Consider the following 14,606-nt stretch of genomic DNA (forward strand, 5'->3'; position numbering starts at 1 on the left):
CAATGTTATCAATTGCTTTCCTTATAGCTGTCTTGGCACTGCGTAAGCTAGACTAATGAGACTCCAACAGTGAATTCCTGGGAAATATTATTATAGAATTTTGGCTGCTCTCAATTCATTCCACAGTATTAGAAAAAAAGGCAGGCTGAGTAGAGTGTAACTGAAGAGAATCAAGATTTAGCTTTTTCAATGAAGTATCATTTGTGAGTGTTGTGGTGCATGGACAAGAAGAGATAATAAAGTTAAGAATGTAAATTTCTCAAATCTCTAAGGGCTAAATTCAAAGATCTTTACTCAGCTTTTACTTAGTTCATACTCAGGCAAATGTCAATTGAAGCCAATTGGTGTGCATTTGTTTGAGGAATGAGTAAAAACTGAATATCAAATGCTGCTCTCATTTATACCAATGTGAACCTGGCCCAATTCCATTAAGAGTTATTCTGCATTTATAGAGCAGATTCTGACCATGAGTAAGGACCTAAAGGATCTTTGTTGGCCTGATCCAATTCCCACCAAAGCCAACTGAGACTTTTCATTCATTTCAATGACCATTAGATCAGTCCTTGTATGAACTGGAGGCCGCAGAGTCCAGGTTGAAGGAGGGTCTGGGTGAATCGGGCTCTACAACTGCAGTAATGAACTTAATAAAAGCATTTGAAGAAGCGAAGTTCTGAATGGCCAGAAATGAGAAGTAGGGAAATTAAAAATCAGAAAGACCCTGGTGCATGCCAGCTTCTAACCTCTCTCCTTTAGACAAGATTTGATCCTCTGAAGAGAGATCTTTTATAGCTGTATATATTCATAGTATATAAACATCCAAAATAAAAATAAAATATATTTAAGCAAATATTAGCAAGCAAAGAGGCTTAACTAGGGTTTAATGTGATATTGGAAAAATCAGGACCAGGGAAGGGGTGTAATAGGAGCCTATATAAGAAAAAGACCCAAAAATCAGGACTGTCCCTATAAAAGCAGGGCATCCGGTCGCCTTAGGCTTAACATACCATTTATAGAATACCTTTATCCCAACCATCCACAACACTTTGATGGATGTACAAGAGCATTTGAGGCATCCTGGAAAGAGAATTTGAAGTTATGAAAGCAGGAGACATCAGAGGACTGGATGACTCTGCATACTGACTCTTACCATTTTGGGCTAAGAAGGTAGGGAAACGATTCTAACAGTCGGTAATTCTAAGAACGCCAGTCATTGGCATGCATCATTTCCCCATAAATTTAAATCCTGCTACTTATCCTATAAGAACAGAAGCGACTATAACTAAACAACTTTATGGTAAAGAAGTGCAAGAAACTTTTTCCCCTGCTAAACTCAGAGTTTGGCAAAAGAAAGCGTTTGATAAAAGAGTTTTATCAAAAGCTCACTGAAGTCAACTGAAAGAGTCTCACTGACTTCAATGGACATTGGATCATCTCGAATCCAATTGAATATACCTTCTGAGAAATGAAATCTGCTCAGTGATTACTGCACAACAGAGAATGTTCTGGTGGGTGACTGAAAATGGAGATCCTTACATACAACTTTCATTACTTTGTGTTCTCTTCCTCAGTGTATTTGATAGGAACCATTTAATGTATTCTGAAGTAATTTACTTTGATTTAATCTGATTTACTAACTAACACTGCTAGCTAGATACTAGTTTATACCAAACTGAACCCATGTGCCAGTCCAAAGGGCTACCCCATTATTCACAGATGACAGTTAAGAAAAAAATAAAGAGTCAACAACCATGCATAAATAACCCTTTTTCATACTTTGAGAAAATTTTATTTTTATGGTGGCATTGGTCTCTGGCTGGCCAGCAATACACAATTAGGTTTGTCCCTTATATCAAACAGAATGTAGCTTACCAATAGGAGCCCAGCAACAAATTGTCTTTTTAACACCCAGCACTGCAGATAAAATTATTAAATCTAGATTATTTGCTTTACAGTTGCTTTGTTGATCACAGAGTTAACAGATTATTTGTTATATTTTAGCAGTCAGGTTATTTATTCAGTTAAGGAGTGGATCCCAAGAGCTGCAGATGGCTTCCTACATAGCAAAGGGCATCTTTTGTATGGCGGAAGATTTTTTACTGATGGTCTAATCATCCACTGCACACAGCAAAAGCCCTCCTTTGAAGACATTTGCCATGGATATGCCCAGGGGGACTCACAATAGAGCTAAATTTTGTCTCAATTTTGAAATGTTGATAAAACTTTCCATCCAAATTTCAAATTTTGATGAAGGCCAAAAACATGACAACCAACCAACCAGTGACATTTTCACAAAATTTCCCCACATGGATGACACAGTCAAAATTTCGAGGGGGCAAGGGGGGGGGGAAAGAGAAAAAAAAAAAGGTGTGGTGAGACAATTTTACAAAATTTTCATTACTTTTATCCCTCTGATCTGGCCAGTGCAGCTTAAACACCTATTTGAGAAGAGCATTACAAGTCAATCTGTTGTGCTATAGCATTTACACACACATACGCTCAGACCTGGAACCCACAAGACTTCAAGTCTCAAACCCACACAGTTCATACGGGTTCCTGTTCTCTTCTCTGCCTCCAACAGGACATGACAGTTGGGTTGTTGACTGGTTTCCATAGCAACTCAGCTGCCTAGGTCCTCATCTCTAGGTTCTGCACATTCCTAAGGCAGGTCTGGCCTTGATCTATCTAGGCCAGAGCCAGCTTTCATCTGGTTTGGCTCGGCTGTCTCAGGACACAAGTGCTGTCACATATTAGGCAGTCAGCACCGGCCCACCTCATCACACAGCCTCTCTTGTTGCCTTATTCCAGGGAGGGCTCAAGCCTCTCCCAGTTCAGCTAGGGTGATTGATCTAGGAAACACCCTACCCTTTTCCTCACATGTAGCCCAGCTCAGCTGAAACAAAAATAACATTCTCTCACGGTGGCTGAGTACAGGAGTCGACAGGAGAGCGCTTGGGGATCAATTTATCGCATCTAGACTAGAGGCAATAAATCGACCCCTGCTGGATCGATTAATCGGCGGGCAATGTAGACATACCCTCAGATATACCCTTTTTACAGCTTCTCCCACTATCTAACTGTAACTTAATCTCCTGACATATAAAGAGGTTGTAATGAAGAAGAATGGGTTAAATACTGGGCTTGAGTCTCTTCTCTCAAACCTATTTTACTTTGGTATATTTCCACTGACTTACATGCTGTTACTTCCAATTTATACCAGTGTAGGTCAGAGTTGAATCAGATACTCTTCCTTACACTAACTGGAAACTTTTTTTGGGTGGATAGGGGAGAAGGCGGCAAAAAAAATGCAAATTCAAGTCAACTGAAATATGTCATAAATTCATGACCAAGTCATAAATTATTTGCCAAAAAATTCCAACAAAAATCAAAATGTTTCACTGACATTTTTAAATGAAAAATGTTTTAATTTTCCAATTCAGAATGACTTTCAATATTTCCTTCAACTTTATTAAAAACAGAAAACCCAAGAAATTTCAAAAGTGAAGTGAAACTTTCATTTTGAAGTGTTTTCTTTCAAACCAAACTGAATTTGATCTTCTGATTCACCAAAAATCTCAATAAATAAATAAATAATAATAAAAAAAATGTTTCAGGTCAACCCAAAATTATCCTCCCCACCGATTTTTTGGAATTGTCACCAAACCAAGACATCCTTAATTCACACAGCTTTACTGTTTGCCTCAGATTCTAGTGCAGTTCAGCTATCTATATTAGAAGGACCATTCAACAAAATACATACCTCATAGGATGCAGGGCTTTACATTATAAATACAAAGGTATAGGAGTGACCTTAAATCCTTTCTTTCTTAGGTTCCGTGAGGTCTGGTACTTTGATTATTTCTTGTTTCAGTTTGTATCCTGGTATTTCTTTTCGTTGATCTGATTTTATTTAATATTTGTGGATGTAAATGTGTTATGTAAAAAGCAATCCACTTTTCATCAGCATAAAATGGATTTTATCTGCTTTTATACTGTTCTGTGATGCTGTAAGTTAGGTGTAGTGTCCTGAGCACCCAATGTAGATTTTGTTTTAAAAGGATCTTATTTCTTTCGGTGTCTCAATAGCTCTCATGGAAAATATAATTTATTCAAATCAGTTAATTTTGCATAAGTTTGGACAACCAGAAAGATGACCAAAAAAACCAACATAAAACTGTTTCAATGCATAACGCGGGACCAGACTCACCAGTATGATAAACACAGCTTAACTGGCTGAATAAGTCAGATTTTACAGCTAGCTTGGATCACTGCAGCACTGCAAAGCACATTCAAGTTTACTGATGAATGTGGCCCAGTAGCTCTAATGTTCGCCACAAAGGGATAGACCCATAAACATGCCTTGTCCTATTTGCCGTGGTAAACATTATACAAGGGGCTTTAATAGAAGGCTTACGTGAGCTAGTCTGTTCTAATAATGGATGACTGATATTTATGAAGAGGAAACATTTTTTTATGGATTCCTGCTACCTAAAATTCCTGCTACCAGGAAAAAGTAAGGTCAAAGTGACCTTTGAAAATATAGTTGCAATAGAATTAATGAAGAATAGCAGAATGACCTCACCAGAGACTTATGGCTTCTGTTTAGCTACAAGACAGGTAAAAAACACTTTCCTCTACCTATCTTACCCCCATCCTGAATTGCAGGGACTACCTTTAAGTATAAGAGTCATCTTATAAGAGATCATTTCTGAAGGGGAGCACTAACTAGCTGAAAGGAATTTGACATGAGGTCTCTACAATGTCGCCATACTAATCATTTACTGCACTTTAAACAGAAAGCAGAGGTGCAGCTCCAGCTAAATTCACTTACCTGTATGTGTGTGTGATCAAAACCAGCTGAAAAGTAACAGAGGTGTTTCACATGCCTTTTTACTGAGCTGCTGAGGACGCATGACAGCACTGCACTCTACCTGACAGATGCCTCCAACAGTTTTATGCAAGAGTCCAGGGAGCTGTTAATTGTTACTTTGCTCAACAAGCAGGGAAGTGTTGGAAACATGAGACACTCCCTGTACCTTGGTGCCTGTTGCCAGTGTTTACTTTCCTTTCTCCCAGCAGCTGATAGGAGCACTCCCTACTCAGGGTTACACACCTAAGGGAAGTGGGTTGACTATTCTTGTTAACACTTTAATTGCTGATTTTATAGTGGAAGGCAGACTGTTGACGCTAAATAGCTATTTACTGGCCAGATGCATCCTAAAAACATTCACCACCTGTTTGCTGAAAGTAATTCTTTTCCATACTGGTTTCCTGGTCCCTAGACTCCAGTGTACTCTCAATCTTTGTAAGGGTTCAGTACAACAGCTGATGTATGCAATTAGCTGCTAAGTAAATTATCAGAGTGCAATATATGCCCCTTAATGGGGCCAGATCTTGATCAATGAGATCTACATACATAAAGATGTTGTCCAGTTATAGTAGGATATTATACAGTTAAGCAATATTTATTTAAGACTCATTGGTCAAGGTCTGTACCAATTAGGCAGCATATGTCACTGTTAATTGCATACCAGCTAATTGCCTAATTCAGCTTTTTGCATAAGTTGCAGTTGAAATGCTGCTCTATATTGTACAGACACCATGTCACAAGATTTTGGAAATTCATTTCTTTTAGATGGCTGCTCGTGGATAGGTAAGATGGAGGCAAGTCATTGGGGCACATAAAGAGAGGTTGTGATGAAAAAGAAGAAAGTGTAAACTATTGGGCCTGAGTTTCTTCTCATAAACCAATTTTACTTGTTGTACCGCCAGAGACTTTCATAAAGTGACTCCCAATTTAAACCAGTGTAGGTAAGAGGAGAATCAGATACTCGCCACTAAAAATAAAGGGTATTATTGCTTATCCTCTAAATATTTAACTTCAGGTCACTCAGTTTTCACTTACATCTCTGCATACTGAGTGATCTGCTGGTTGCACAGAATAGTGTATTTGGGTTTGGAAACTATGATTATGTGCTAGTTTGATTCTACAGCTTGTGCTAGTGACAATTGTTTCACATTAGCACCCCATGCACTGAATCTGCAAAATGCACAGATGCCATATATTTCATAGGTGTGTATTTTGCCATTGCGGTGGCATGTATAATATTGAGATGTCTTGAAAGAGGCTCTGTCATGGCTAGATAAGCATATTTGCTTTCATCCTGTTCAAATGTACATGATGACAGTGTGCATGGTGTTGAACTAATACTCCAGTTTTCCTGCCGGGTACTGGAAGCAGAGCGTATCATTACGTTTACAATAAAAACATCTCATCTTAAGGCTAGTGATGGGTCTGAGGCACAAAATCATAGAATTGTAGAACTGGAAGGGACCTTGACAGGTTATCTAGTCCTGTCCCCTGCATTCAAGGCAGGACTAACTATTATCTAGACCATCCCTGACAGGTGTTTGTCCAACCTGCTTTTAAAAATCCCCATTCATGGAAATTCCACAACCTCCCTAGGCAATTTATTCCAGAGCTTAACCACCCTGACAGTTAGGAAGTTTTTCCTAATGTCCAATCTAAACTGCCCTTGCTGCAATTTAAGCCCATTGCTTCTTGTCCTATCCTCATAGGTTAAGAAGGACAATTTTTCTCCCTCCTCTTTGTTAACAACCTTTTATGTACTTGAAAACTGTTATCATGTCCCCTCTCAATCGTCTCTTCTCCAGACTAAACAAACCCAATTTTTTCAATCTTCCCTCATAGGTCATGTTTTCTAGACCTTTAATCATTTCTGTTGCTCTTCTCTGGATTTTCTCCAATTTGTCCACATCTTTCCTGAAATGTGGTGCCCAGAACTCAACACAATACTCCAGTTGAGGCCTAATCAGTGCAGAATAGAGCAGAAGAATTACTTCTCGTGTCTGGCTTACAATACTCCTGCTAACACATCCCAGAACCATGTCTGCTTTTTTTTTGCAACAGTGTTATACTCTTGACCCATATTTAGCTTGTGATCCACTATGACCCCCAGATCCCTTTCCGCAGTACTCCTTCCTAGGTAGCCATTTCCCATTTGTATGAGTGCAACTGATTGTTCCTTCCTAAGTGGAGCACTTTGCATTTGTCCTTATTGAATTTTATCCTATTTACTTCAGACCATTTCTCTAGCTTGTCCAGATCATTTTTAATTTTAATCCTATCCTCCAAAGCATTTGAACCCCTCCCAGCTGGATATTGTCTGCAAACTCCATTGACGAAGATATTGAACAGAATCGGACCCAGAACCAAACGCTGCAGGACCTGACTTGTTATGCCCTTCGAGCATGACTGTGAACCATTGATAACTACTGTGATAGACCCAGGCCAGTTGGGTACAGCAGAATAGCTGAAGTCAGATATACTGGCCACTGGATTAACAGTTTTCTGTTTCCTGACTGACCAGAGCAGGGGCTGCTCCAGGCTAATGAGAACACCTGACTCTAATTAACCTGCAAAGAGTCAGGTGAGACCATTCAGTTAATGAGACCACCTGACTCTAATTAAGGCCCAGCTGATACTATAGAAAGGGCTCACTCCAGTCAGACAGGGAAGAGCCAGGGAGCCAAAGATGAGGAAGTGTGGCTGAAGGGCTGGTTACTGAAGACACCCTCAGACCATCGTTAAAGGAGCCCTAAGGTAAGGGTGAAGAAGGGAGAAGCAGGAGAACTGTGGGGAAGTGGTCCAGGGAAATGTAGCAACTCTGGCAGTGAAAGGCTGGCTGCCAACAACTGCTACCATTAGGGTCCCTGGGCTGGAACCCGGAGTAGAGGGTCACCCGGGTTCCCCCCAACCCACCACTACAGGAACATCTCCTGGGAGGGGAAGTCAGGCCCCTGTCAGGACAGGAGGCTGAACAGAGACTGTGGGCGTTCTCTCACCAACCTCCTTGCAGGCCTATGATGAAAAGGGCTCAGTAGACTGTAACCCTGGCCCTAGAGACAGAGAGAGGCTATGTGGAGGGTCACAGTGAGCCACTGAGGCTAGCATAAACCGCCTAGAAGCGCCGGACCCATGGGAGCAAGGTCAGAGCTCTGCCACACTACTCTCTGGGAATGATTTTCCAACCAGTTATGCACCCACCTTGTAGTATCTCCATCTAGGTTGTATTTCCCTAGTTTGTTTATGAGAAGGTCATGCAAGACTGTATCAAAAGCCTTACTAAAGTCAAGATATAGACAATATCAAAAAACATATGGGTTTAGATTTCAAGCTACTCAAAAGTCACGTGTTCTTAGATCCAGAGTTTTGGTGCAGGTCTACACTACAGCTTAGGACTCATGAACATTTCAATGCTCTGCAAGACAGAACTGAGGAAAGGGATAAGATTCACACTCATGCCTGTGAACTGAAGTGAAGATACAAGCAACCTATGATTCTAAGTGGGTCACCCAGTTGAAAACCTGAACCACACTTACCATTTTTACAGTCCAGTTTTTGCCTGGACTTTTTTTGTGGGATCGGGAGGCTGATTCTGGAAAAAGAATATTTAAAATTTAGGGCCAGGTCCTAAGTCAGCATAGTTTCACTGCCATCAATGGAGTTACATCAATATACACCAGCTGAGATAGACTGTTTTGGACTAATTTCAAATGCCCATAAAATAAATAAATTAATAATAATAACAAGAAGAAGAAGAAATCCTCAAATCACTTAACATACACAGGGTTACCTGGAAAATCTTTTGAAAATCTTTTTGGTGGTTCAGGTAAATGCAAAATTGTTCTAACTAGAAAGAAAAAAAAAAAGTCTATTTCCTGATTGACCTGATCTTGGCTCAGGTTTGTTTGTATCTTTTGTATCTACTGTGGAACTTCCACTCCTAGCTATGGCCTAGGTCTGATCTCACTTGCTTTAAGGCCAAACATGAATAATGCCACTGAAATAACACTGCAGATCAGAAATAGGCAACACCCTGGGGAAAAAAGGAAACAGCTTTAAATTAGAACACATAAGAACATAAGAACAACCATACTGGGTCAGATTAAGGGTCCATCGAGCCCACTACCCTGCTTCCTACAGCGGCCAGTCCCAGAGCTTCAGGGGGAGCATACAGAACAGAGCAGTTTTTGGAGAGATTCACCCCTTTCTTCCCCTCCCAGGTTCTGGCAGTCAGAGGTAGAAAGTCACCTCAAGCAGGGGGTTGTCTCTCTGACCATTTTGGCTGATTGCCATTGATGGACCTATCCTTGATGAATGTACCAGTTCTTTTTATGAACTCAGTTATACTTTTGGTCATCACAACATACTATGGCAATGAGTTCCACAGGTTAATTATGTGTTGCGTGCAAAGGTACTTCCTATTGTTTGTGTTGTGGGACCCCCTGGTTTTTGTATTGTGGGAAAGAGTAAACAACATTTCTTTATTCACTTTTTCCTCACCATTCATGATTTTATAGAACTCTGTATCATATCTGCCCCCTTAATTATCTCTTTTCTAAGCTGAACAGCCCTAATCTTTTTAGTCTCTCCATGTATGGAAGCCATTCCCTACCTTTGATTATAAGTTGTGGATGGAAAAGTGGAGAGATGAGGAAAGATAATATGCTCTCATCCAGTGGATCTGCATGCCCCCTAAACCTGCTTTATTATATCAAAGAAAAAGAAGGAGCTTAGTTATGCAGCATCATTCTTTTGTTACTACAAGACAGGAGTTATTGTGGAAGGTGCAGGGCATGTGTGTACAGTCACTACGCTACATAGCCAATTACTTAAAAAATAAAGGACCAAATCCTTATTTGATCTGAATATGCCTAGCTTAGCTTACGTCAGTGGAGTTACATCAATTTATGCCAGCTAAGGATCTGGCCCAGCATCACTGGTACATAGATCACTAGAGCTGTGAATGAAATTTGGGAGAATTGGAAGAAACAAGAGGGATTCTCACTCAGGCCTGGTCTATACTACGCGTTTAAACCGAATTTAGCAGCGTTAAACCAATTTAATCCTGCACCCGTTCACACAACGAGGCCCTTTATATCGATATAAAGGGCTCTTTAAACTGGTTTCTGTAATCCTCCCCGACGAGAGAAGTAGCGCTGAAATCGGTATTGCCATGTTGGATTAGGGTTAGTGTGGCTGCAAATCGACGGTATTGGCCTCCGGGTGATATCCCACAGTGCACCATTGTGACTGCTCTGGAAAGCAATCTGAACTAGGATGCACTGGCCGGGTAGACAGGAAAAGACCTGCGAACTTTTGAATTTCATGTTCTGTTTGCCCAGCGTGGAGCTCTGATCAGCACGGGTGGTGATGCAGTCCCAAATCCAAAAAGAGCTCCAGCATGGACCATATGGGAGATATTGGATCTGATTGCTGTATAGGGAGACAAATCTGTTCTATCACAGCTCCGTTACAGAAGATGAAATGACAAAGCATTTGAAAAAATCTCCAGGCTATGATAGACAGAGGCCACAGCACAGTGCTGTGTGACAAGCGTAACGGAAAGCCAAAGAATCAAATGGACGCTCATGGAGGGAGGGAGTGGGTACTGAGGACTCCAACTGTCCCACAGTATCTACAGTCTCCAAAAAGCATTTGCATTCTTGGCTGAGCTCCCAATGCCTGTAGGGTCAAACACTTTGTCCGGGGTGGTTCAGGGTGTATCTCCTCAATTTACCCCCCCTTCCCCCCGTGAAAGAAAAGGGAAAAAAATCGTTTCTTGACTTTTTTCAATGTCATCGTATGTCTACTGCATGCTGCTGGTAGATGCGGTGCTGCGACACTGAACAGCAGCATCCTCTCCCCTCCCCTCTCCTCTCCTCCCCGGTGGCAGACTGTACAGTGCAAAATGACTGATAGCCATCCTTGTCATCATCCCGTGAGTGCTCCTGGCTGGCCTCAGGTGAGGTCAGCTGGGGGCACCTGTGTAAAAATAGGAATGACTCCCGGTCATTTCCGGCAGATGGTACAGAACGGCTGGTAACCATCATAGCAACTAGGGGCTGAGCTCCATCAGCCCCCCCCTTCATATCTAAAGAAAAGATTCTGTACTATCTGGACTATCATAGCAGTGGGAGGCTGGGCTCCTCTCCCCTGCCACCGTTTAATGTCCTGCCTGGACTATCATAGCAGCTGGAGGCTGCCTCCCCTTTATTCAATCTTACTAAATAGTCAGTGTTTCTTATTCCTGCATTCTTTATTACTTCATCACACAAATGAGGGGACACTGCAACGGTAGCCCAGAAGGGTTGGGGGAGGAGGGAAGCAACAGGTGGGGTTGTTGCAGGGGCACCCCCTAGAATGGCATGCAGCTCATCATTTCTGCGGAATCTGACAGAGAGTGGCTATGCTCTCTGGTTCTCTAGTACACTTGCCCCATATTCTAGGCAGGACTGACTCTATTTTTAGATAAAACATAAAGGAGGGAATGACCGAGGGAGTCATTTCCATTTTTGTCTTTGTGCCCCTGGCCGACCTCAGCGAAGGCCAGCCAGGAGCACCCATGACAACAGCAGACAGTACAGAATGACTGATAACCGTCATCTCATCGCCAATTTACAATGGCATGGCAGACGGTACAATAGGGATGGTAACTGTCTCTGCTACCTTGCAAAGGCAAATGAATGCTGCTGTGTAGCACTGCAGTACCGCCCCTGTCAGCAGCATCCAGTACACATACGGTGACAGTGACAAAAGGCAAAACGGGCTGCATGGTTGCAATGCTATGGCATCTGCCAGGGCAAACCAGGAGAAAAGGGCGCGAAATGATTGTCTGCCGTTCCTTTCATGGAGGAAGGAATGAGTGACGACATTTACCGAGAATCACCCGTGACACTGTTTTTGCACCATCATGCATTGTGATCTCAACCCAGAATTCCAATGGGCAGACGAGACTGCGGGAACTATGGGATAGCTATGGGATAGCTACCCACAGTGCAACACTCCAAAAATCGACGCTAGCCTCGGTACATGGACGCACACCACCAAATTGTTGTGCTTTGTGTGGCCGCGTGCGCTTGACTTTATACAATCTGTTTTACAAAACCAGTTTATGTAAAATTGGAATAATCCTGTAGTGTAGACGTACCCTCAAATACTGGACTGGAAAGCCAGAATGAATGAATGAACATGCTCTAGGAAGATGAAGCAGGCAACCTGGAATTTGGCGTAGCTTGTTTTCAAAGATATGCTGCATTATGTACATATGGTATCACCTTAGGACAGATTTTTCCCTCAAAGTTTTCTACTGAGAAGGGAAATATCCAAAGAACTACATTTAGTAAACAGCTATTTGGAGAATCCCAGATACCTGCAGTATCCAGATCAAGTCCAGATCCAAATCTAAGAAAGACACTAAGTTATAGAACCAAAGCCTCACGTGATGTTAAGTGGTATAGCTCCTTTGAAGTTAATTTATACTAGCTGAGGATCAGTCCATGATTTTTTTTCCCTTGGGGGCACCATAAGGGCTCTTCTGTTGATATTAGCAAGAAGACAAGTAATTAAAAACAACTGGTTTAACCATGCAATAAATCTCAGTCTTTAACTGGATTTTTGCTGTTGCTCTGCAGTGCCTCATTTTCGTAGACAGCAGCAATGGGGTAGAGTCTGCGCTGTAGCCAAAGCCCTCGGTACAGGATGGTGCTGAGCTGCACTGGCCCAGGGGGAGAGTAAGGAGGCAGAATGTGGCCCTGACTGCTGGGCGCACAGAGTGTGCACATCCAGCAACCATCCTCTTACTTGCCCATGTAATGGTGTCCATCTGTTCTGACTAGTGTACCGGGATCATGGCCCCACCTCCTTCCCGGTCCTCTTTGGGACATTATGAGGAAGAGTGAGGGAGTGTCCCTAGACCACAAAGTCCTTTTATAAAGGTTGGAGAGACTTCTTCCATACCCACTGTGCATCTACGTAAGGCCCAGACACAATCAGACTCTCCATGGCTAACATTCAGGGCAGCAGCAGTTTAACAGCAGACACAGGAGAGATGACCAAGCTCATGGATTAATTCCATTTGATAAAAGCAGCAAAGAATCCATGGAACATCATCTTCTCCCATTAAAAAGGGATTCCCCACCCCTCACTGTCATTAACCTGCTTGCAGGCAGCTGTGCGAAGAGAAGGAGAGAGAGGTAAACAAACTTCAGGCTCAGATAGGAAATGGACCAAATCCCTAGGACGCAAAACCCCTGACCTGCATGCAGACTTACAGAATCAGTCCCTTTGCCGTTACAGCCCATCTTCAGCTCAGAGAGACAGCTGTTCTCAAATGCCATCAGGCTCATGCTTTGGAGTGCTTGTCACGGACCATTTCCAGCAGAGTCATCCTGATGGGGATATTGAAAGAATACTTGTGAAATTGCACAAGTGCCCTCTCCATTGAGATGAGCCCTGTTGTAGGTACAGTCCCAGAGCACCCCATAACGTGGCACTGTAATCACCCCACCTCCACATGCCTCTGGACCAGTGGTTCTCAACCTATTTACCCTTGTGGGCTGCATATGCAGCTCTTTAGGTGTTATGTGGGCCACATCTACACAGTATATATATGTGCTACCTGTATGGCCCTAAGGATGTCACATGGGCCGCAGTTGCGTGCTGACTGGGCTGCAGGTTGAGAACCACTTATCTGGAGTCTCCAATGATCTTGTTCAAAGTATGGTCTAATTTTTCAACGCCTCACACCACACAGTTCCTGTGGTCCTTCCAGCTTGAAACCCCTCCTTTCTCAGGACTTCAAACTGCACCTCTCTCTCAGGTCCCCAGTTGCCCCATGCCAGTCTCACTGCAGCCACTGGAATTCTCCCAAAATACTTTTCCCCAGGTCTCTTCCTAGTCCTGGCTCCTGGGTTCAAATTCTTTCTGTCTTTGGGGCAGGGCTCCACAGCTCTCTTTCCTAGGGCTGTGCCTGAAGCCCTGCAGGCTTCCCCAGTTCATTCTGGTTCACCACAGAAGACACTCCCTGAAAATCTTTCCTGACACTAAGCTCCCCTCCACCCTAAAAATACTCCTTTATAATCCTCATCAGCTGATCACACCATTTAGACACCTGGCTACCATTCCCAGCTTTGGTGATCCTTCTCTGAACTACTTGTTCTTAAAGGAATCATGCCTTGGAACAGGGTGGGCTGGTTCCAGACTTCCACTGTTTCTGAAGAGGACAGCCTACCTTGTTACCAGCCCACTTGGGAATACAGGATCCAGATCTTTGGCTTCATCCCATCTCTTTTCTTTTTAAAGCCTGGCTACCTCACAGCCAGATTCGAATGGTTCTTTCCGCACTAGGCCAAAATTGTAAAGCAAACTTCAGCTGTAACCATAGACTTTCACCTCATTTTGAACCAAGCCCATGTGGAACTGCAAATTTCTTGGAATCCCAGTGCAAAAACATGAACTATTTGAAGTTCACTCAAAACTGCACCTAGATTCACATGCCAGATTTGTGCACCTTAACAAATAAGTTTTTTTTTTTTTTTAAAAAGGAACCTGGGTGAGTGTTGAGCTTGTAATGAATAAACCCCCATATCAGGAGATTTTCTCTTGGGTGTGGGAGAGGCAAATATTTTGCACAGCACTATTTGCTGCAGCAAGCGGTGGTAGCTGCTAAATGGCAAAATAGCTCTGATATACAAACTAGAACCCTATCCTGTGAGCTGCTGAGCACTATCTCCTACTGAAGTCA

The 14,606-nt window shown here is 42.5% G+C and overlaps 1 protein-coding gene across 1 annotated transcript in view; it reads right to left on the reverse strand.

The window, feature by feature from the left end:
- Positions 1–5,012, reverse strand: part of RASSF6 (Ras association domain family member 6) — a 36,514-nt gene extending 31,502 nt beyond the window's left edge. The window contains exon 1 of the mRNA XM_030565217.1: positions 4,829–5,012. The gene's annotated coding sequence lies outside the window, so the exon portion shown is untranslated. The remainder of the gene's footprint in view (positions 1–4,828) is intronic.
- Between the last annotated feature and the right edge of the window lie 9,594 nt (positions 5,013–14,606).

This window comes from Gopherus evgoodei, chromosome 5 (assembly GCF_007399415.2).
Source record: "Gopherus evgoodei ecotype Sinaloan lineage chromosome 5, rGopEvg1_v1.p, whole genome shotgun sequence".
Taxonomy (NCBI): Eukaryota; Metazoa; Chordata; order Testudines; family Testudinidae; genus Gopherus; species Gopherus evgoodei.